This window comes from Callithrix jacchus, chromosome 6 (assembly GCF_049354715.1).
Source record: "Callithrix jacchus isolate 240 chromosome 6, calJac240_pri, whole genome shotgun sequence".
Taxonomy (NCBI): Eukaryota; Metazoa; Chordata; class Mammalia; order Primates; family Cebidae; genus Callithrix; species Callithrix jacchus.
Genome location: NC_133507.1, coordinates 6,275,561 through 6,299,325, shown reverse-complemented (window position 1 = coordinate 6,299,325; position 23,765 = coordinate 6,275,561). Strand labels below are relative to the sequence as shown.

General features: G+C 45.9%; 1 protein-coding gene across 3 annotated transcripts in view; it reads right to left on the bottom strand.

The window, feature by feature from the left end:
* The window catches only part of OTUD7A (OTU deubiquitinase 7A), a 308,219-nt gene extending 287,051 nt beyond the window's left edge, over nucleotides 1–21,168 (bottom strand). For all 3 annotated transcript variants that reach the window (XM_017973141.4, XM_035303601.3, XM_035303602.3), the window contains exon 1: nucleotides 20,982–21,168. The gene's annotated coding sequence lies outside the window, so the exon portion shown is untranslated. The remainder of the gene's footprint in view (nucleotides 1–20,981) is intronic.
* Nucleotides 21,169–23,765: the final 2,597 nt, after the last annotated feature.

The window sequence follows — 23,765 nt, the reverse complement described above, 5'->3', positions numbered from 1 at the left end:
CACTAAGGACTAGTGAGGTTCCTTCACGTTACTACCATGAGAAGGAGGCTATTTGTAAAGATTCCAAGTCACAGTGACTTGGTGATGTACCCTTACTCCAGAGAAGCAGTGAAATGACCTCTGACTCCCAGATCTACTGGGGTCAATTATTGCGGGGCTCTGTGGAGGCACTGAGGGCATAAGGGTTGGCAACACAAGGAAGACCTTGCTTTGGAGATCTGAAGAGCTCTTCCAATGTCCTGACTATGAAAGCCACTATTACCATGGGTAAGATTCACAAAGGCATGTGGACCTGTGTCTTGGTCCATTCTCACACTGGTTTAAAGAACTACCTGAGACTGGGTAACTTATGAAGAAAAAGTATTTAATTTACCTGCCATTCCACAGGCTTACCAGAAAGTATAGCTGAGAGGACTCAGAAAACTTACAATCATGGCAGAGGAGAAAAGAGAAGCAACCACGTCTTACCACATTGAAGCAGGAGATAGAGTGAAGGGGGAAGGAAGTGCCACACACTTTTAAACGATCAGATCTTGTGAGAACCCACTCACTGTCATGAGAACAGCAAGAGGGAAGACTGCCCCTATGGTCCAATCACCTCCCACCAGGCCCCGCCTTCAACACATGGGGATTACAATTTAAGCCAAACCATTTCAGCATGCAACTTGCCCTTGAGGACTGAGGTCCTTAACTGCAGAGTCCCTGGGAGAATACACATTCAGTGAGGCAGGGCCATGGCTTCCAGGAGTGGCCTCACTGCCTGCAGTGCCGAGCAGGGGAAGGCGGGAAAGGCTTTGGGAAGGGAAAACAAAGAAGGTGTCACACTCATGTATGCAGGGACTAGGGTCTTGAAGGGAAGGCGCTGCTGAGCACCCAGGGAGGGGCAGTAGCAAAAACAGGGATAATGCAGCCATGACCGCTGTGGGATTGAGATGAGGCAGACGTGAAGACCAGTCTGCCTGTGGGAGGATCTAACCCCAAAATTCAAGTAATGGTTTCCCAGGTTTAGGCAATACTCCAAAAAGTTCTGTGCTTTTTACTTTTTTAAAAATAGTTTTCTCTCATTGAGCTTGCAGAATTTAAGAAATTTCTGTTAGAAATCCACAAAATAGGCTTCAGAACATCCCAGCCATCAACCTCTGAGCTGCCTCTCTTCTTTCTCTGCTCTAACTCAGCAGTCATCTCTTGAGATCAGGTGCTCTTCCATACCCAGTGCTTTGCATTTCTTAATCTCATTGATAGCAAACAAGTAGACTTCTGAAAAATATGGTATGCTCAGCTGTGAAAGGCTGGAGTTCTTTGCCTCTGCCCAGCTGAGACTTCCTGGAGGGGCTGCATTGCTCCAAGAGTAGCTGAGCACTCAAAGTGAAGGGAGCACATACTGGGCACTCTCGGGCCTTGGCACACAAATGTACCAGTTGCTGTCCTGTCCTTTTATGGATCCACTTCCCAAGCTATTTCCAGCTTCGGAGTGTCCCATGCAACAGGCCTGCAGGTTCCCTGGTTTGTGGCTGGCCCTGTCCTTCTGCTCACACTCACCACATCCCTTACTCATATAAAGCACTTCCACAACCTTGCTGCAGGCAGGACAATGCACCAATAAGGGGCACAGCTTCTGAAGGTCCTTACCTCAGGGAACCACTTATGTGTCCAAAACCACTAACACAAGGAGTAAACATGCAAAGCAGCCCATAGTACCCATGGAGGCCTGACAGAAGCAAATACAACCTCATTGGCCAGGCATATCCTGAAGCCAAGCTAAAAATGAGGCTGCAATCCAGTGACAAAACAAAAGCAGCAGTAATTCTCCAAGAATAAGGGCCAACAGACCCAGAAACAGCAGGACCAGACAATAACTTCCACCCCACCATCACCACCACCAATAAGCTCAGGGAATAAATGATTACTCAGAGACTAAAACAATGCTCTAAGGGTTGATTCAAGCACTTTTAAAAGTGGTAAAACACTAAGTAAACAGTATGACAATATTAAAAAGACCAGAGTGATGAGAAATGAAGAGAATTTGTGTAAATGAGTACTATAATCACAAAATCAAAGACCAAGAGGCTGGTTTTTAAAGCGGATTTTATATGGATTATGTAGAAGGCAGCTTAGTGAAATGGAAGACAGAATTGAGGGAATTATCCAGAAGGTACCATAGAGAGCTGAAAGAAGGGGTAATGTGAGAGAATGGCTAAGAAATCAGAGGATGGAATGAAAAGGACCGATAAATGACTAATTGGAGAGGGAAAGAAAGAAAAGAAACAAGGCAACCTATGAAGACTTAGTGACTAGTAATGTCATAGAATCAATGTCAGACGTGAATTCTCTACTAAGGAAAGGTCAGAGAAGCTGATGGATGGATGGCTCATTCTTATTCTTCCCAGGTAACCAAAAAGATCAGGAGGAATAATTTTCCAAGATATCACACATTCTGATTGTGCAGGTGACCCTAGGATGTACTCTTTTCCAAACACCAGGTTTATTTTGTCTTCTCTCCACATTTGCAACAGCACCACGATGGAGCTGATCATTTGAACTGATCCTTTGGGTCCTGCTGACTTCCTGTTTATGGGGATGCTAGGGTTTGGTCCTCTGCCTTCTCTAAAGCCATAGTTCACTAGTCACATTCCTATGACAGACAATCCCATGTGAACTCTACAAACTTGGGGGCAGGCAGGCAAATAAAAGTATTTAGAGACTTCAGCTGATTGCCTGTTAACACATGGCAGACACTCTGCCAGCAACTGAATACAGTGAGTGTGGGTGCCCTCTCCCTTCCACACCACTTGCTGGCAGCAGCACCAAGGGCAACAGGCTGAAGGAGTTGCCCACAGGACAGTCTACAGTGGATGAGGCTGAGGGGAAATCCTCATCAACTCTTGTTCCTTGGAATTTAGGATTTCCCACTTTTAAGTTGCCATGGTCTTCAAAACTAAGTTGTGCAGATGGAGAAACTGAAAACCTAAGGGTTGTTAACATATAACTATTTTAAATTGAGAATTTAAAACAAACAAATCTCAAATTATTGCAATAAACTATTCCAAAATACAGTTTGGGTCCACGGATTTGCAACTCCAAATTGCTTATAAAAGAATACATAAAGTTCATAACCTTCAACTCAATCTGATAAAGTACCTACATGCTTCCTCCATACAAAGGACCAAGTCAGATGTTTACGAAGACAGCTTGTGCCATGGGAGTAGGTGATTGGCCAATTCTGTGCTCCCTGATGGGCTCATCTCTGAAGTGGGCTTGAACACTGATACCTGCCTGGCAGTGTGGCTGTGACATCTGAACCAGGTAATATAAGGAAAGTACTTGGCAATGATTGCTACTCTTACTGCTTAGAAATTACAGTGATAATTTAATATTAATTGAATTAATGATTTAATTAAATGACTAAAGCAGTAAGAGTTCACTCAAGGTTATACTGACGAATGCCCAAAAGGTCACAGACTTCCAAGAGACAGGTGGGCACTCCAAGGCCATCAGGACCAAGCAGTATGCAGGGTCAGGCTGCGGAGGTCGGGGAGAGTGGGACAGATGTCCAGGGTGGTACCTGCCTGCCTCCCTCCCCCGCAGGCTATTGTGCAAGGAAGGGCCTGGGTGGCTCTTGCTGGGATGCCAAATCCTAATAGAATAGCTTGTCTAATCTAACAAAAGGGCCTTTGTGAAGAATTGTTCTGGAGTCAAACAAAAACACTTCTTGGAAAAAATCCCTAAAGTTACTACACAATGCCCAGCACCCATGCAAAACAGTGACCTGTTTCTCACAGCACAAGAAGTCCCCAAAGATTACAAGCAAAACCTGTTAGCATCCACACAATCATCCAGCAGACAGCAGCTTCTCAGCTTCCAGTGAACAATCTCCTCCACACTTTCTTTGAAAGCCCCAGAAACAATGAAAAAGTAAAGGGAGAGAGAAAACTAGAAAGAGAAATATATTCCACCCCCAACAAATCAAGAAGACAGACACAACCACAAACCACAAACCACTGCGTGTACCAGAACCAATGCAATCAAGAACAGACACTGCGAGCCAGCACCCACCTCCTGAACCTGGGGAGGCACACAGGCCCTGGCAGGAGAAATGGCCTGGCTGCGATATGGCTGGTCACGAAAGGGCCATGTGGATACAGGAGCATGACCACTGGGCAGGCCTCAGCCTGTGGATTTGGCCTCATATAGAGAGAAAGGTAGCAAATGTGGGACAGAAACACAAAGGGTCTGCAATGACAACACCCAACTTAAACCCTGAAACCTAGGGAACACAGCCAGCCTTAGACAAAGGGAATTCATGTGGATTAAATGTATTTCAGACCACAAACGTGAATCAAGTGTGCACCCTACCCTAGCTTCACCCCATTCCCATTCTTCAACAAATACCTGACCCTATTCAAAAGTGACTAAAATCATAAAGCAACCAGCATGAGAATCAGGCACAGAAGAGAGGGTGGGGAAGGAGAAGAGCAAATGCAGATGCCTGAGAAAATATCCATAATGACACAGATAAAGTGTCTTTATAACAAAATAGTTCCCATTTTCTCTATTACCTTCTTATTACTACTATAACAAATGGAGTGGCTTCAAGCAATAGAAATTAATTTTCTTATAGTTTTGAAAGTCAGAAATCTAAAATCGGGTTAAAATCTAGGTGTTGGCAGGGATGTCTTCCTTCTGGATGCTCCAGGGAGGATCTGCTCCTTGTCTTTTATGCTTTTTAGAGGCTGCCCTCATTCTTTGGCCCATGATCCCCTTCCAGGAAACACATCACTCTGACCTCTGCTCTCACTGTCACATCTTCTCTCACTCTGACCCAAATACCTCCCTCGTGATGACCTGGGGCCCACCTGGGTTCCCCAGGATCATCTCCCTATCTCAAGGACCTTCACTTAATCACACCTACAAACTCCCTGCTGACATATAAAGTGACATATGCAGAGGGTCTGGGAGAATTAGGACAGGTATACCTCTGGGGGGGAGTCATTATTCTGCCCACCATAAAGAGAAACTTTTCCCTCTTCTTTTCCAGCTTCTGAAGATCTCCACATGCTATAGCTCTTGGTCCTCCACCTTCAATGCTGTCAGGGAAAGTCCTGAAGCTGCCATCACTGTGGTTCTCATCTGCCTCCCTCCTTTTCCACTTTTAAGAAAGACCCTACTGATTACACTGTGCCTATGCAGACAATCCAGGATAGTTTCCCTATTTTAAAGTCAGCTGACTAACAACCTTAATGCCATGCGCAACTTTTTTTCATTTTTCAGTTCCAATTTTCTGCTATGCATGGTAAGATATTCATAGGTTTTGGGGATTAGGGTACTGACATCTTTGAGGGGTTGTTATCCTGCCTACCACACTCTCCTAAGAAGGAAAATTAAAAAACATCAAAGAGGTCATAAACCAACAGAAAGAGAAGCAAAGCTTGGAAAAGAAATGGAGAAATAAAAATTAAAATAAATGGAATAGAGATGAAAACCACATTAGAAACAACTAAATAATAAAGGCAGTCAACCCAAGAGACAAGTAAATGAAATGGAGAATATAAAACATCAACTTTATCAAAGAGATGACAGATAAAAGACAAAAGGAACAATGTGCATATAACTAACACTCTTGAATTCTTAACAGAAAAAAGGTCACCGATACAATCCGAGAAAACTTCTGAAATAAACTGACTCATCTCTGTCAGTTACAAGGGTTTACTGTGCTTAGTTTAAAAGACAATGATACAGCAATACCAGCATCCAGAAACACTAGGGAAATTAACTGACATAAAAGAAGCACATGAATATCTGGTCAAAAAACAGGCTGGCTTCAAATTTCTCCACAATAACTCTGTGCTAAAAGACAGCAGAAATATCTCTATATAGTTTTGTAAAAAATGACACATCTCAAGACCTTTATAATCTGGCGAGACATGTTTTCAAGCTTGCAAGAATTCTTCAAGCATCTGTGTGCCATGAAACATGTGAGAAGAGAACAAGAAAGAAGGAAAACAGAGCCAGGGATTAAACAAACTATGCAATGAACGTCAGACAACTGAAAAACAAATTGAAAAACAATCCTTCAGAACATATCCACTAGAAGTACTAATAAGAAGTCTGATACTGTGTGATCCTAGAATCTGTTTAAACAGAGCACTAAGAATAAGTAGCTGGGCAAACAGGTTACCTAAGAGATGACCAATGTTATGCACCTTGACAAGGTAAAAAGTTACAGCGTGAGTAACAAAACAGGGAGATCAATGTGAGGAAAAGGAAGCACTGATATGCAAATTTAGTCATATTTCAACCCATGAGTGAGTGGATACCAACCCCAAACACACCACAGTTCACAAACAGCAAATGCAAGGTTAACAAAAACAAGCAAACAGGTATTTCATAGTTTTCCCTAATTTTACAGGACTGAATGGAGGCTGTAGCTGCTCCCCAAATCCATCTCTTGTTCCTGGGCACTCAGCTAATCCACAGGGCTACAAGCTGAGTGGCTGGGGCACATTACTTCCTGTAATATCCTGGGAGTGGTCAGCCCCTGACCACTGAGCCCCTCTCTTATGCCTGGGAGGGGCTGCTACATAAATGGTAACTCCATGCTGGCCTACCCAAACCAAGAAAGGGAGCTTTTGGAAACTTTTACGCTCCAAGAAATAAGATGTGTAACTTAAACTCAGCAAGTCTTTAATTACTAAATAAAAATATAATTTAATCAAGTACTTCTTTAGTTAAAATAGCATGTATTGCAGACTAAAAATGTAATAATCTCCAACAAGACTTCTACGCATGTTCCTGTGTATGTGTTCAATCGTCTTGGATATCCACAGACCACTTCTAGAAAGATGCACAAGGAGCAATTAGCAGTAATACCTCTTGGGAAAGGCATGGGGATTGAGGGAAGAAAATGACCCCATTCTACCATGTGCTCTTGTTTTGTTTTGTTGAACTTACTCTTTCAACTTGTGCAAATACTAGACTTTTCATAAAAAATAAATAAATAAGCAAAGGAAAAAAGAAAGAGAAAAACTAGTATGGTTTTTAAAGATTTTTACAGAGCAATGTACACCCTCTGCCTTGCTGTGCGCACAGGAAGAAGCAAGATGCTGAGAGTGTGGGGTTTGGGAAGCTCTGTATTAGTTTTATCTTTGTAGATGTCAGGATTTTTTATGGAACATGTTTCAGAAAGTTTACACCAAACAGATGGTCACACTTGAAACGCCAAGGGCAAAGTAGAGCTCACTCAGCACCGGCTTCTTCTCAACAACTCCCAGTCACACATGTTAATTAAACTAATCTACCATCTATGTAAAAATTAAAGTGATGACGCACAGCAGAGACAGGTTTGAACAATCCTTTGGTATGCTCCCTAAAAAGGAAAGAACACAAGGACATTCTGACGTCTGCCCAAAGGGTCCAGATTGTCATTTCTGGCTCTGAGCTCTTTCCCAGTCGGGAGCATCACAGAAGCTGGTGGAGAAGCTTGCTGGACAGAGAGCTGTGGCTGGATCAGTCCCTGACCACTGAGCCCCTGTCTTTTTCCAGGTGACCCATAACTGACAGCCGGCAACCACCAACCACCCTTCTGTTGTCCTCACAACAATAATCCTATAAGAAAAATCCCGCAACATAGCTACTCTTACCCTCATTCCACAACACGGAAACAGAGGCTCAGAGCAGTGAGACCCTTCCTTGAGGATCCTCAGCTCCTGGCTCTCAGACCCAGCTCCTCACCCAAACTTCCCCCAGTCCTGAGGGAAAAAAATTAATGCACCTGCACAGTTTGTGCTCTGTCCTGGAGGAAGGAGGGCTGGGAAAATAGCCAACCAGAGCCCACAGTAGCACCTGGGTCAAGCTGCCACCTGTAAGGCAGATGTCACATACCGAGACACTGGAGCTGGCAGTTGAACTGCCTTAGCCATGGCCTCCCAGCAGGAGGCACACAAATTGAAAGCAAACCCAGTGTGGGGCCCAGGGCTGGGATGTCTCACTCTTACCCAAGCCAGGCCTAGGCACTCGCAGTCCTCTCTGTGGGCACTTGGGTTTCCACATCTGTCCTCCCCCTAATATACTCAGGGAAGGAAATCACTCAAGGATGGCAAGCTGTCCTGGGGGAAGCCTGGGTCCCAAGGGGAGCAGACAGAGGGAGCAAATGCAAGCCACTGTGCAGCCTGAGCCGGGTTTAGGAAGATTGTGACATAAACAGCATATGCTCCAGGGCAGGGTCTAGGTGTGATTCCAGACTGCCCTCCATGCCCTGAAACACTCAGCTTTCCCTGCTGTGCTGGGCATCTCCTGGACCATGGAGGGTATTATCGCTTGATGGCTCTTTTTCTTAGCAATGTCCACCATGGACTTTCAATTCTGAAAAAGGGCTTTTCTGCTGAGACTGCAGCACTGAACCATGAGCCCTTTCTTGCTATAATGTGCACAGTAGTTCAGTTCCTTCCCGGGCAACTTTTGCAAGAGAGAGAACATTGAAAGGGGAAAATAAAATCAACAAGGGAAGATTAATTATTTAAAAGAAAAAATTCCTAGCAGTACTTTATGCGGAAAGCATGGTTTCCCACTCAACACCTTGGGGACAAAGGTATGTACATCACTGTGTCATGGCACTGTTCTCTTCCCAGAAAGGGCAGACCTTATTCTCCTGCCAAGATCAAATAACAAGGGGGCAGGTGATAAGTAGTCTTGCTCAGGGGCAGAAAGGTGGGGTCAGAAAGCCCCAGCAGCCTGCTGAGGACCTCTTAGAGCAGGGAGAGAGCCCGTAAGACAGGTGTGGCAGGTAGCCAGAGGGCAGTGGTGGCAAGGAGACTGAGGTGGACCACAGTCACTGGCTAGGCTACTCACTGTCAAGATGTTGAGGGAGGCCTGAATGCTTTAGCCATGAGGTCCAACGCCTCCTGCTGTACAGCGTGGCTAGTGTGGAAGGCTTTGTTCAAAGACCCCTCTACAAAGGCGACATCCCAGACAGCGAAAATGAAGACCAGAGGAAGAGGCAGCACGTCAGCCATGTGCATTTGCCAAATGCCCAAGCACAGAGGGAGGGGACCCAACCTTGCAGGACAGGGCAGCAGGGATAATTAAGGGCACAAAGCCTCATCCAAGGAAGACACTATTAAGGAGGGAAAGCACGTATTTTCTTGCATGGATATATAAAGCTATAGAGATACAGCTGCCACAGAAGACGGCAAGCCTAGGGACACAGGAGAATGAGGCAAACGTAACAAGAACAACAGCCAGGTTGCCCATCTTGGCTCACATCCCCATCCCGCTGCATACCACTAACCCAGCCAGCCCCACCATTCACTGGGCTAGCTGCTGTGTTAGCCTCAGGCTAAATGAATGTCTTCGTTTCAGCCTCCCACAGATGTCACTAAAATGTCAGAGAGGCAGTGGTGGAGTCCACCAGACCATCCATCACCAGGTGAGGGGCAGTCACGTGGGGCCTGAAGACAGGGCATCCCAAGTGTGCCAGGCACTCTCACCGCTGCAGCAAACCACAGACTGCCATCCTCAGTCTCCTCACCTGCAAAATGGGAACAGCTTCCCTCCTGACAACAGAGTTACTGGGAAGATCAAGTTAGATAATCTACACAAAAGCATTCTGTAAACTGCAAAGTACTATAAAACTGTATAGACACGATGATATGTTGTATGCAAGTTAACAAACCTGGTAAACACTTTGATTTCCTTCTGTATGGCTCTACCTCTTACCATTGTTTTATCGTTTAATAATGAAATTGTATTTTTTTTTTTGTTGTTTTATTTTTTAACTTGACTGAATTGTATTTTTTTTTGTTGTATATATTTTGGTGTATAAGATGATGTGTTGAAATATTAAATACCATGGAAGAGCTAAATAGAGCTAATTAATGTATGCATCATCTCACATGCTATTTTTTGTGATAAAAACACTTAAACACTTAAACTCTACTCTTAGCAATTGTCAAGTCTATAATATATTGTTATTAATTTACCACCATGTTATACCACAGATCTTGTGAACACAAACATTTGTAGGCCAGCTATGTATCCAGTTAAGTGATATAAAAGTACCATTTGATCAAATAGTCAATGCCTTACCAGTTCATCTGACTGATGTCTTTCAATTTCCTGCTTTAAGGAGACCAACTTTCTTTCCCCCTTGTAGGATAATGTATACGAAGGGAAAAGGAACTCCTGGTCCTTCCTGTTTCTTCTTGCCTCTTTAAAGTTATAAGAACTTCCTTGAAGCCAGTTGTTCTCAACGCCAGAATCAACTGGACCTGTCTTCTTGCCTCTTTAAAGTTATAAGAACTTCCTTGAAGCCAGTTGTGCTCAACGCCAGAATCAGCTGGGGCTTTTTATACAAGTCCCAGTGGGATCCAACCGAGGCTGTGGCTCAGTTGCTGATATTAGAACCTCTAGGGGAAGTTCCCAGACATTAAGATTTTTCAAGTACCCATATTGTTCCTACAGGAAGTGGGGGACGACCCCTGGCCTGGGGCCTTCAGAGAACCAGGGCAACCCCAACTCTGAGCATGTATCCAGCAGTGACACAGGCCTAAAAGTGGTATCTTCCTTTCTGAGGAGATATAAATAGATTATGAGGTTTAGGATTTGCCACGATTTTTTAATATAGGAAATTAATGTAAGCAATCATCTTAACTGATCACGTCTTTTCTTTCATTGTGAATTTTCTTTTTTCCTTAAGGGTTTTTCAAATATGACACACTCATGTGACCTTCCATTTTACATTTTCAAGTAGTACAACTAACTAATTTTATTCTTAAAAATCTATGGGGCCGGGTGCGGTGGCTCAAGCCTGTAATCCCAGCACTTTGGGAGGCCGAGGCAGGTGGATCACAAGGTCAACAGATTGAGACCATCCTGGTCAACATGGTGAAACCCCGTCTCTACTAAAAATACAAAAAATTAGCTGGGCACGGTGGTGCGTGCCTGTAATCTCAGCTACTTGGGAGGCTGAGGCAGGAGAATTGCCTGAACCCAGGAGGCGGAGGTTGTGGTGAGCCGAGATCGCGCCATTGCACTCCAGCCTGGGTAACAAGAGCGAAACTCCATCTCAAAAAAAAAAAAAAAATCTATGGAATGGAAAATCTGAAATTCTTTGAACTCACACTCTGCTGAATGACAAACAAGTCCCATGACAACTGATCAGTGAATTACCTGGTTTTTGTTTATTTGCAACCCAAGCAAACAAAATTTTGCATGCCACTGAACTGCAAGCTTAAGTAGGAAAGGTTTCAAATTTTATATGAGCAACATTCTCAACTACAATGCTTCTGAACTCATGGGAGCTAGCAATTCTGGAAAGAATAATTACATTTCTAATTTTAATTCCCTAACGGCTACTATGCATTTAACAAACATTAATGGAGAGACTGTTCTGAACAAGGTGCCTCAGAGATGTAATAAGAAATAATGCATGAGCTTCTTTTCAAGGGCTTCAGAGTCAGAGGGAGGAGCGATGTCCACACAACTCATTTCTAATCATAAACACTTGTGCAAATGATCAGTATTCTCCTCAACCCTAAACGTGGAGATACGTATTTTCACAGGACACCTAATTTTTCCTCCTGTTCTCTCACAGCATCAAGCAGGGCTTCCTTTCCCCTTGATTAGTCAGGACTTTGGGAGAACTAGAAAATTAATTTTGCACAAAATCACAGAGTTGAAAGGGATATCAGAGTAGGTGGCTATGGTTCTTCATTTTACATGTTCAGTTAAGACCTAGAAAATATCCCCAGAAAGGGGACACAAGTCAGTAGGAGGCCTCCTCCAGGCTTGGGCACTCCCTCTCCCCAGCCTGGGCCAGGCTCTCTAGTCACTAGTCAATGGGCATGGAAGGAGTCTAATGTGAAAGCAACCACACACCCATCTTGTAATAAACCCTACAGGCTAAGCAGTGGACTGGCTCACCTGCATCCACTCCTCCCCTATGCCCCTGAAAGCCCCTTTTGTGATGATGCATTTCTAAACAAACTGCCTGCCAGGTTGTAAGTGGGATGTCAACTTTGGTAGAAGAAACCTTGTCTACCTCTTCAGGTGTAGGCAGAGGACCCCAGAGGGATGTCCCACCTGGGTGTATGTGCCATGTCTGAGAATCCAGAGTCAGTGGGCACTTGCAACCATGTGGACCCGAGGGCTGAGTTCACGTTTGATACCTATGACAAGGTAGACTTTACAAACAGAATAATCAAGAGACATAGGAATGAACCACAACCCATCCTGGCGATTCCAGGACATGTTTCCAAGGGATTAAAGTGCAGCTTTTAAATGTGCCTACCCAATAGCTGCAGACCCACAACGCCAAGTTAAACAGAGAGCCAGAGAGCTTTTGCTCAATCTAATAATCTAATGCTGCACTTGCAAAGGACGTACCTCCTTCCTTGGGGGCCCATGTCTACCCACAGATGGCACAGAGACCCCTGTGTCCTTCACCATGACAGTCAACACCAACGACAAGAGATGGCATGTGGTCTCAGAGCCAAGGACATGCTCTGGGAGAGGCTCTAGGCTCTGCAAAGGAACATACTTAGGGTGGGGGAAGCTGTGAAGACCCTAGCCTGTCATCATGCCTCTCCCAGGGGAAAATGCCAAGACCACCATCTCTGGCAGGACCTCAGGTTACAGTCATTGCCCAATCTCCTCCCTGAAATCTACTCACAGGACCCTACCTTTGGAATGCTACTCTTTTTCCTCTTCCCCGCCCACTGGTTTTTCATGTAAAGGACTCATCTTTTATCGCCTCCAAGGATAAGGAAGTGTGTTCTGTAATGATCTTGCCCAATGAGCCCTTGTGGGCCTGCTATTCTAATTCCCAGCAGCATCTGAGATACAGGAGACACAACCGGCTTCCTGAGGAGCTTGCTATCTACTCTGATTGAGAGGAGCTTCACTTAGCATTGCTTAACAGAGCCAGCTTGAATGATTCCATTTCCATGCCACTGATAAAGACATACCCAAAACTGGGAACAAAAAGAGATTTAATTGGACTTACAGTTCAACATGGCTGGGGAAGCCTCAGAATCATGAGAGGAGGCAAAAGGCACTTCTTACATGGCAGTGGCAAGACAAAAATAAGGAGGAAGCCGAAGTGGAAACCCTGATAAACCCATCAGATCTCATGAGACTTATTCATTATCACGAGAACAGCACAGGAAACACCGGCCCCCGTGATTCAATTACCTCCCCTGGGTCCCTCCCACAACACATGGGAATTCTGGGAGATACAATTTGAGTTGAGATTTGGGTGGTGACACAGCCAAACCATGTCATTCTGCCCCTGGCCCCTCCAAATTTCATGTCCTCACATTTCAAAACCAACTGTGCCTTACCAACAGTCCCCCAAAGTCTTAACTCAGTTCAGAATTAACTCAAAAGTCCAAAGGCCAAAGTCTCATCTGAAACAAGGCAACTCCTTTCTGCCTATGAGCGTGTAAAATAAAAAATGAGCTAGTTATTTCCTAGATACAATGGGGGTAAAGGTATTGGGTAAATTCTGCCATTCCAGATGGGAGAAATTGGCCAAAACAAAGGGGTTACAGGGCCCAGGCAAATCATCTTGGGCAGTCAACTCTTAAAGCTCCAAAATGATCTCCTTAACTCCATGTTTCACATCCATGTCATGCTGATGCTAGAGACGGGTGCCTGTGGCCTTGGGCAGCTCCACCCCTGTGACTTTGCAAGGTACAGCCTCCTTCCTGGCTGCTTTTATAGGCTGGTGTTGAGTGCCTGTGGCTTTTCTAGGTGCACAGTGTAGGCTGTCAGTGGATCTATCATTCTTGGGTCTGGAGGACAGTGGCTGTCTTCTCACAGCTATACTATGCAGTGGCCCAGTAGGGACCCTGTGTGGGGGTTCTGACCCCACATTTCCCTTCTGCACTGCCCTAGCAGAAGTTGTCCATGAGGGCCCCGCCCCTGCAGCAAACTTTTGTCTGGGCATCCAGGCGTTTCCATACATCTTCTGAAATCTAGGTGGAAGTTCCCAAACCTCAGTTCTTGACTTCTGTGTCTCCATAGGCTCAACACCACATGGAAGCTGCCAAGATGTGGGTCTTCCACCCTCTGAAGCCACAGCCTGAGCTCTAAATTGGCCCCTTTTGACCACAGCTGGAGGGGCTGGGACACAGGGCACCAAGACCCTAGGCTGCAGACAGCTAGAGGACCCTAGGTCCAGTCCATGAAACCACTTATTTTTCCTCCTGAGCCTCTGGACCTGTCCTCCAGAGGGGCTGCTGTGGTCTCTGATGTGGCCTGGAGACATTTTCCCCATTGTCTTGGGGATTAACATTAGGATTCTTGCTACTTACGCAAATTTCTGAAGGCAACTTGAATTTCTCCTCAAAAAATAGGGTTTTCTTTTCTACTGCATCATCAAGCTGCAAATTTTCTGAACTTTTATACTTTCTTTCCCTAAAACTGAATGCTTTTAATAGCACCTAAGTCATCCTTGGAATGCTTTGCTGCTTAGAAATTTCTTCCACCAGATACTCTAAATCATCTCTCTCAAGTTCAAAGTTCCACAAATCTCTAGGCCAGAGGCAAAATGCTACCATTCTATTTGCTAAAACATAACAAGAGTCACCTTTGCTCTTGTTCCCAACAAGTTCCTCATCTCCATCTGAGACCCCCTAAGCCTAGACCTTATTGTCCAAATTGCTATCAGCATTTTTGCCAAAGCCATTCAACAAGTCTCTTGGAGGTTCCAAACTTTCCTACACATTCCTGTCTTCTTCTGAGCCCTCCAAACCATTCTAAACTCTGACTGTCAACCAGTTCTAAAGTCACTTCTACATTTTTGGGTATCTTTTCAGCAACGACCCAGTCTACTGGTACCAATTTACCAATTAGTTCGTTTTCACACTGCTAATAAAGACATACCCGAAACTGGGAACAAAAAGAGGTTTAATTGGACTTACAGTTCCACATGGCTGGGAAGGCTTCGAAATCACGGTGAGAGGTGAAAGGCACTTCTTACATGGTGGCAGCAAGAGAAAAATGGGGAGGAAGGAAAAATGGAAACCCCTGATAAATACATCAGATCTTGTGAGAGTTATTCACCATCACGAGAATAGCATGGGAAAGACTGGCCCCATGACTCAATTACCTCCCTCTGGGTCCCTCCTACAATACATAGGAATTCTGGGAGATACAATTCAAGATGAGATTTGGGTGGGGACACAGCCAAACCATATGATGGCTAATGACTCTTAACTCCAAGAGTCCCCAAGCCATAGAAGCCCTTCCATTCTTTTTACCCACACCTCCTTCTTCCTCCACCAAAACAAACCAAACCAAAACAAAATAAAAATAAGTTCATCTAAGCAATTCCATGGTTACAACTGCAAACTACAGCTACATCAACTGTGAAAGGAGAGAAACTGAGCTAACGACAAGTGAGACAAATACTGTCTCAAATCCTTCCATTGAACAACGAAGCCATCTAGAACTTAAGAACCCATAGCATACACTCACATCAGCTCTACCATAAAGCCTACAGGATGGCCAGAGAGCTATTCTGCCCTCACAGGCCACCTAGGGCTGTGCCCAAGGTCATACAACTGGTCATCAATGCAAGTCAGCTGGAAGGATGTCTCATTTATTTTAACTGTTCAGCGGTAATTCTTTCAAGAGATGGTACAGTACTTAAAAGTCAAAACAAATACTCAGTTCATACATTTTAAAAAGAAAAAGTTTAACTATGTACATCTTGGATGTCAATTTTTGTGAAAGGCATGAAAAATTATACATGCAAATGTGTTACCCACACTACAATAACACACATTGTCTTAAAACCTGAAATCATCATTAGAGGAATTGTGAGGAAATAGGCTGTAACCATGGTATGGTTTTTAGACCCCTGAGATAAAAGGGTATTGCGTAGACTTCAGGGATGATGTAAGGTGATCTAGGGGAGGAGGACATGCTAAGTCCCAGGACACTGTGCATTGTGTGGCTTCTTCTGCAACAAAGACATGGCAGGCTAAACCTGAACTTACTGTGAGAACTTAATTCATAGAAAATTCCTAAAATGTAAGCGCAGAAATAATTTGGGTAAATTCTTTGCAGATGGGTGTATTAGCCCTGGGGGCATGAAAACTGGGGTCTTCTCAGGGGTAGCAAGGCTCAACCTGTGTGTACTACGGAGAGATGTCTGCTCTCACTCCGGGCAGCCACCTCCTCTTGGGTGAGCTCCTAAACCTTTGCCTCAGTACCTGAGAAACTTAATCGAATCTCACAGAGGGAATGGGTGTATGATCTCTTCACACCAATCCCCAGCACCACATGAAACTTTACAGTAATCTAATAAAACAAATGAAAATGCTCAACAGACAAGGCAATGAATTTCAAGGTCTAATTTGATCGTTCATAAAAGTCAATACTGCATCTTACTCATGTAAGATCATCTTACTCATTCAGACATCAAATTTCCATTATATTTATAATGAAAATGAGGTAACAATAAACTATGCTCAAATAGAAAATATTTCCTTGGAAGGAGAAACTCAAAATCCTTCAATCCTACAAAATAAGTTTACTTTAGACTTACCTACTTAACTAAGAGAGATGTATTTAAAATTTGTATTAGCATGAATGTGTATCTGACTTCTCAGAATATGAGACGCTGTAGAGCAGAAATTGGTAATAGCAAGGACTGGGGTTTTGTGGACTCATGCAATTTTACCAAAGAAGGCTTTGGATGCATGGGAGGCTAACTCTCTCCCTTTGCCACAAGGGACCTACAGCTTGACGGGCCAGGCCTCGGCCAGCTGTGGCTACTGCCTGGCTCCCTCCCTCCCAATCCTAGTCTCTACTCCCCCACTTCCTGGTCCAGAAATGCTGTGTGCAAACCAGCCAGCTAAACACGCCTCCACAACACAGGCAAGTCATAAGGCAGCGTCCGGCCCTTCTCTCCACTTCAGCTTTTTAAACACTTATTTTTAACCCACTTCTCCCGTCTGTTACTATGAATGATGAAGAACGCCATTCCAAAAGTGTGATGAAGGCGGTTACCCGCTTGTGGCATCTGTGCTAAGGCCACCTTATTCCTGGTCTGACACACCAACTTTTTGCAAAACATGGCAGTCTACCAATGGGCAAATAAAATTATTTTTTCAAGGTTCAAGGGTATAATGTTTTCGCATTAAATATGTTATAAAAAGGAACCAGCATATTTTATTCCCATTTTGTCCTCAGGGATAAACACCTTCTAAAGGGATTTGGCATCACCTATTTTACATCTAGTGGAGATGTCCCTTTAATCATTTATACCATTCAATCAAGATGAAGAGTCTGGTTCTCAAGACTGAAAAACATGTTATTCCCATTTGCCCCCTTGAAATTAATAGTTCAGTTTTCCATGCAATTTCAATGGAATGAAATTGCATTGAGTATAAGGAAACGCCCAGTCATAGCACTGGGCTAGTTCTGTAGTAAGGCATCTATGAAGCTTCTTTCCTTTAAAGTGTGATGTTCCCTTTTGCATGGGGGCTCCATGAGGAACCTCAGAAGGAGAGAGGAGTCTTTGGTCTTCAGTAAGACACCAGATTCAGCAATGACCATCAAAGCATGGGACACATCCATCCCAACTCACCAAGATGGCCCTGGAGCACAAGCTGGCCTCTCTGAGCTCAGTCCCTGGGAAAAGCCTCCCAGGGAACGTGTGGTTCGATGACCTGGCACACACTTAAAATCAGATTAAGCACGTTTTAAGTGGAAAAGCACAGTTGCCGTTTTTTCCTTTTCATTTTCTAGGGAAAAATAAAAGCACTGTAATTAAATGTTTTCCATCAGAGAAACTTTGAGGCCAAAAGCCCTTCTCATCTCATTTAGGCACGTCATGGGAATTAACGTGGTGCATCAGGAGGTCAGAGCCCAAGACTTGCACACAGCCTGCTCAGAGCAAAGTGGCCCTCCCCTGCTTCAACAGGCTTGCAGGCCACAGGAGTTACTTCCTAAGTGGACCCCTGCCCCCTACAATCCAGGACAAGGGGTCAAGTAGGCCCCCCTGGGAAGTACCACCACACAGGGTCCCAGGGCTTAAGTCAATCTGGAGTCAAAGCCAGGAGCAAGCATCAACGGTGTGCGGGAGAGGATTTCCACGGGTTGCCCTGGCTGGCACATTCATGCCCTCACCAGCACACAGGCCTGCAGTTCACTGAAGTCAACTTTCTCCACTCCAAAGCAACACTCTCACTTCCGCAGTCTGAGAAGGCACCCGATCTTGAGACTCAAAGTGTGCTATGAGCCACCCACTAAAGACATGGAGCCACTGAAGCGATCTCTCTGCTAGGAAGGCCTACATTCTAGACTCCAGAACCTCGGGTCATTCAAGTATGTGCCCCCAACCCTTCCTAAAGTTTCCATCTCTTGGAAGACTGGCATGCGGAGTGGAGGGGAAGGGGCAGAGTGGGGGGGATGGGAAACCAGGGGCAGGGCACACAGCGCACACACATGCACTTCCCGCAACTTGGCGATCCACTCCCAAGGTGGCTCTGGCACAGCCCACCAAGCCGCGTTTAGCACGCCCCCTGCTGGCCCACAGGAGCTGATTCAACCTTTCTTCCGTGGGCCTAAGGCATGAATAAATGACCTTAAGATCCCGAGGAAACAGAAAGAAAATCAGGGCAATTTTGACTTCTTAGAAATGTAAGATGTGACAGTGATCTCTTTTGGGATACCACCGACAGCTCCCAAATTTAAGCACTCTGAACACACAAGGGGAATTGAGAGGCTTTAAAGCAGTTGTTTTAAAAGGCTTTAGGGAAATAAGTGACTTATACCTGAAGCTTTAGTGGAAACACCTGCATTTGAAGTTTTACAAGTTAAACTGCAGCAAGTTAAACCATAATCGTGGTGGGTATTATCACAAGTCTACAGGTGAAAAAAAGAGATGAATACTGGGCCAGATTGGTTTCATAGACTCCATTGTCAAAGAGTTTGCAATCCAGAGCCTTAGAAAACAATCTTCACACTATTGACGACAAGTAAAGAAGAATCTCTGCACAACTCAAGAGTTGAGTTGTAAAGCAACGACACACAGTGGGAGCAGAGTCATCCAAAAGCAGCACATTTGGAGCTAGTTTCTCATCTCACTTAGGCACGCCTTTGAGAATAAATGTGGCACCATCGGGAGGTCAGAGGCCAAGAATGACACATGGCTTGTTCAGAGAAAGGTGTCCCCTCTCCTCCACCAAGCTTGAGGGCCTCAGAAATGACTTCCTAAGGGGACACCTGCCACCTATGACCTAGGCCCAGGTGAGACCCGCACATGGTGATTTCCTCATAAAGCGGTGACTTCCACACATTATCACCCTGAACACTAGAGGCCTAAGTAACCACTGCTTTCCCGTTCTTTCCCACCAATCCAGGGTTCAAGACGGAAGTTCTAGTCAGATTCCAACGTTTGCATGGTGTATGGTATTAAATTACTTACAGACTCAATACGATCACACTCATAATTTAAGGCATGCTTATTTTAACCAATCAGGAGCCGTCGTTAATTATTAAGTACAAAAATGTCAATACTTCTGTCCCTTATTGGATATCCTTTTGATGTGACAGTCTTGAGTAGATACTCAGATTGTCTTGGGAACTTGCTTAGTTTTGTTCCCATAAGAATTGGTACCAATAGTTTATGCACAATAAAATAATGGAGTGTTGATCCCATTTGGGGGGAATGTTTACCTAGAACTGACTGTGTCGTGCAGCTCTACCTCTGCTCTCCTGAACCCTCTTTGGGTTTTGAAGAGGCCGTTGAGGCTGGTGGGACACACAGCTGCTGGGAGGACCCCAGTGAACCTGCCTCCCCGCCTTTGCCCAGGGCACACCCTGGAAGAGGAGGATGGTGAAGAAGGACACCTGCAGATTTTCCTGAAGCAATCAAGGCCTACAAAGATTTAGGCCCCGCTGTCCACCTTTTCCTGGACACATTATCGTCCCCATAATATTTTTAAAAATTGTTCCTCTTATAGTCAACTTCCATTTGCAAAGCTAGGAGCCGGCAGTAACCAAGTGCATGTCATACATGACTTTCCCCTGGATCCTTGTGCTGTGGATGAAGCAATTCCCTGATCCGGGTCTCACAAGTTTCCTTTCAGCTACTCTTAAGTCTATTCATTCTCAAGCCCATAGACAGAAATAAAAGTCATTTGCACTTGTGTGAGATTGCTGAGTTTACAGAGCAGAGGCAAAGCCATTTTATTACAGAGATTCTCAAAGGGCTGCAATAGCTTCACCGGGCGGGAGGAGGATGCACTTGAGCGGTTGTGTCCAATGAAGGAAAGTTTTACTTAATGATGACATCACTGACATCTCTCAAATTTAAAGGAGCACTTAAAGCACCGCAGATGTAATTTTTTCCCCTCCAGTGAGGAGATACTAGGGGAAGGCCTCCGGGTTCACAGCCAAATTCCATTAATGGTTTGCCTGCTGTCCAGCGAGACCCAGTAGAGCCAGCGGGACGCCGGTGCGCGGGGCCGCGGGGCCCATGCAGCCACAGCTCCGGTGCCCGGCAAGCGGCCTCGCGCGCTGTTCCGGGCAGGGCCCTGCCCGACCGTCTGCCAGAGCCGCGGGACCCCCGACGCGAGCGCACGGACAGAGGGGCCGGTCGCCCCACGCCTGGCATCACGTTCCAGTGCGGACAGCCAAAGGGCTGAGCGGAGACAGCAGCCCCTACCCAGCGGGAGCGCCGCGCCCTGCCCGAGAGACCCGCGCCACGCCGGGCCGAAGCCGGGGGCCCCGGCGCCCGCGGGGTCCCGAGCGGAGCCCGCAATGCAGACGCGCCGGCGAGCCCAGCTGAGGCCCGCGCCCCCCCGCACCCCGGCCCCACGGTCGCCCGGCCTCAACGCCCACCTGCCTCGCCCCGGAGCTCGGGAAGGAGCCGGAGTCGGCGCCGGCCCCGCGCACTGACAGCGCACCTGCCTGGTCCGCGGGCCCGGCCCCGCCGCCCGCCGGCAGCACCGCGGCCAGCGCCGTCTTACCTGACGGCCGCGCCGCGCCGCTCCGCCAGCCCGCCGCGCCGCAGTCGCTGCTACCCGACTTCCATTTTCTCTCGCTTTAAAGGAAAACCAGATCAGCTGTTTTGCTCGCGCTCTGGCTCCGCGGCCCCCTCCTCAGCTGCCGCTCGCGGTCCCGGTGGCCTCTCCTCCCCCGCCTCCTCGCGCGCTCGGCTCCGCCCCTCGCGTCCCGCCGCTCCGCCCGCGGCCGCGCGCTATGCCCGCCTCCCGGCTCCGCCCGCAGCCTCCCTGCGCGCCCCCTCGTCTGACGTCACCGGCCGCGTTCGCGCCCCGCCCCCGCCCCGCATGAACGTGCGCGCGCCGCGCCCTGTGTCCCGCCCCCGCTGGGGCCGGGCACGGAGCGCGCGTGCTCGCGGCCACGACCGGCGTCGCGGCCGCGAGCTACCGGAGGACGCGCAGCGCCCTGGCGCCCGCGTCCGCGCGCCCGTTCCGGCTCTCCCACGCTCGCCCCTGGGGTGCCCTCTTCTGCGCTCTCCGCCTGGACTGCAGGAAGCGCTTAAACAGCCTGCCTTTTCCTGCTGCCTGACTCGTGCCGTCTGCAGCCACCTACCTTGTTTCTTCCCTTTGGCTGGCGCACCCTCCTTCCTTCTTAAGCATCCCAAACTTTCTCCCTCCCAGGCTGTCCGGGCTGCAGTTTCCACGCCCTGCGCTGGGGCCTGTGCATCATGCCTAATGGAAAGCTGGTCCTTTTATCTCCCAAAGAGGTTCTCCGACCTTTTCCCATCTTTTGCCTTCCCCTAAAGAGTTTTTCACGCCACCCCTGCAGATGGTTCCCCTCCCTGATGAAGACCTGCTCACTGCTCCAGGCACTTCTCACATCACCCTCGAGATGTAGCCACGCCCCCTTATCCCAACCAGGACGTTATATTGCAGATGACCCATACCATGCTGGTGTACTTCTTAACAATCTTTATTTTACTTCCAGTTGAGGACTTTTTGTTTGACTTTAAACATTGTACATATTTAATAGTGTTAGTAATTTGTTTGACTTTTAAAATTAATATTCAGTAAAATTGTTTTTTTGATATGTAATCCTGTGATCTCAAACCCTTGTTTGGATTCATGTAACCACTGGCACAGTAAAGAACTCCTTACTTCTGACCTTATATAGCCACGTCCTCCCCAATCCCTAACTTTTGGTAACCACTGACAGGTTCTCCATTGCTATGGTTTTATCTTTGTGACTGTATCATATACAAGGAATTATGCAATGTGTAACATTTTGAAACTGACTTTTTTCCCCTCACCATTATGCCTTGGAGATTCATCCATGTTATTGTGTGTAGTAATATTTTTACTGTTGAGGAGAGTTTCATTATTTGTATCACATTTTGTTTATCTAGTCATCCACTGGAGAATATTCGGGTGGTTTCCAGTTTTTGGCAACGGTGAATAAACATTCTACAAACATTTGCATGCAGTGTTTTGTATGGAGAAATGTTTTTAAATTAGTTGGCTAAATATCTAGGAGTCCAATTGCTAGATCTTGTGGTAAATTTGTTTAACTATAAGAACCAAACAGTTTTCTACAGTGGCTATAGCATTTTTATAACCATCAGCAAATGTGAATCCCTTTCCTTCATCCTCGCCAGCACTTGAAATTGGCTATTGCTATCATCCATCTATCTATAATTTATCTATCTATCTGTAATTTTAGACGTCCTAATAGGCATATAGAGCTAGATCATTGTTAATTTTCAATTTTCTAATGAAAAATTATGTCGAGCTGAGGGAAGGTGTTCATGCCCTTTCTGGGTCCACAAGGATGCGTAGTTTCAAGGGCAAGAATTTCCCAGCACCATGCCCCCCTCCCTTCTCTCTCCATCCGGGAGATTTAACGGTTTATGTTTGAATTTTGCGGGCACGGGAAGAAACTGAGTCAATCACTCCAGCAGAAGTTCGAAGGAACTCCTTTCATTGGCCAGAGGTCTTAGAGAAGGTGGAACTAAAAGTCCCCTTCTTCCACACCCCTTCAGACTCCATGTTTGGCTCCCCTCCCATGAACACTCTTGTGGAAGCTGTTTTTCTCTATCCTGGATTTTCCCTCTGGAGTTCCCTTCCACACACTCGTGGAAGCCTGTCTTCCCCTCCTAAACGCCATCTCTCTCTTTTCCCTTCCATTCAGTGTTTAAGCTACTTTCCTCTCCTGGATTCCATCTTTCTGGATTCTGTCACTCAGTACGAGAGTTAGCTGTTTCTTTCTCTCTCCTTCTCCTGTTTCTCTCTCTCTCTCTCTCAAATCACTTTCTACAAACACTTTTGAGTCCGGCATTTACTGTGCACTGCACTGTGGTTCCCTCTCTCATTTCTTGAGACGTCAGGAGACCAAGAACCTGGAGAAACGTCCTCAGGGGAGCTGAGGGCACCCTGAACCCCAAACCCCAATATTACAGAGCCACTTCTCATATGCACCTATCTTCCTTCGTGAGATGTTTGTTCACATCTTTTGCCCATTTAAAAAAATGAGGTTGTTTTCTTACTGTCGAGTTTTAAAAGTTCTTTGTGTATTTTGGATAGAAATACTTTATCTGATATGTGTTTTGCAAGTATTTTCTGCCAGTGTAAGATTATCTTTTCATTCTCTTAACAGTCTTGTCCTGTATTTAGGGGACGTATCCAGTTTCTTATCACTAAATATGATGTTAGCTGTAGGGTTTTTAAAGTTCTTCTTTATCAAGTTTAGGAAGTTCTCTTTATTCCTAGCTTGCAGTGTTTTGTATCATGAATGGATGTTGGGTTTTGCCAAAT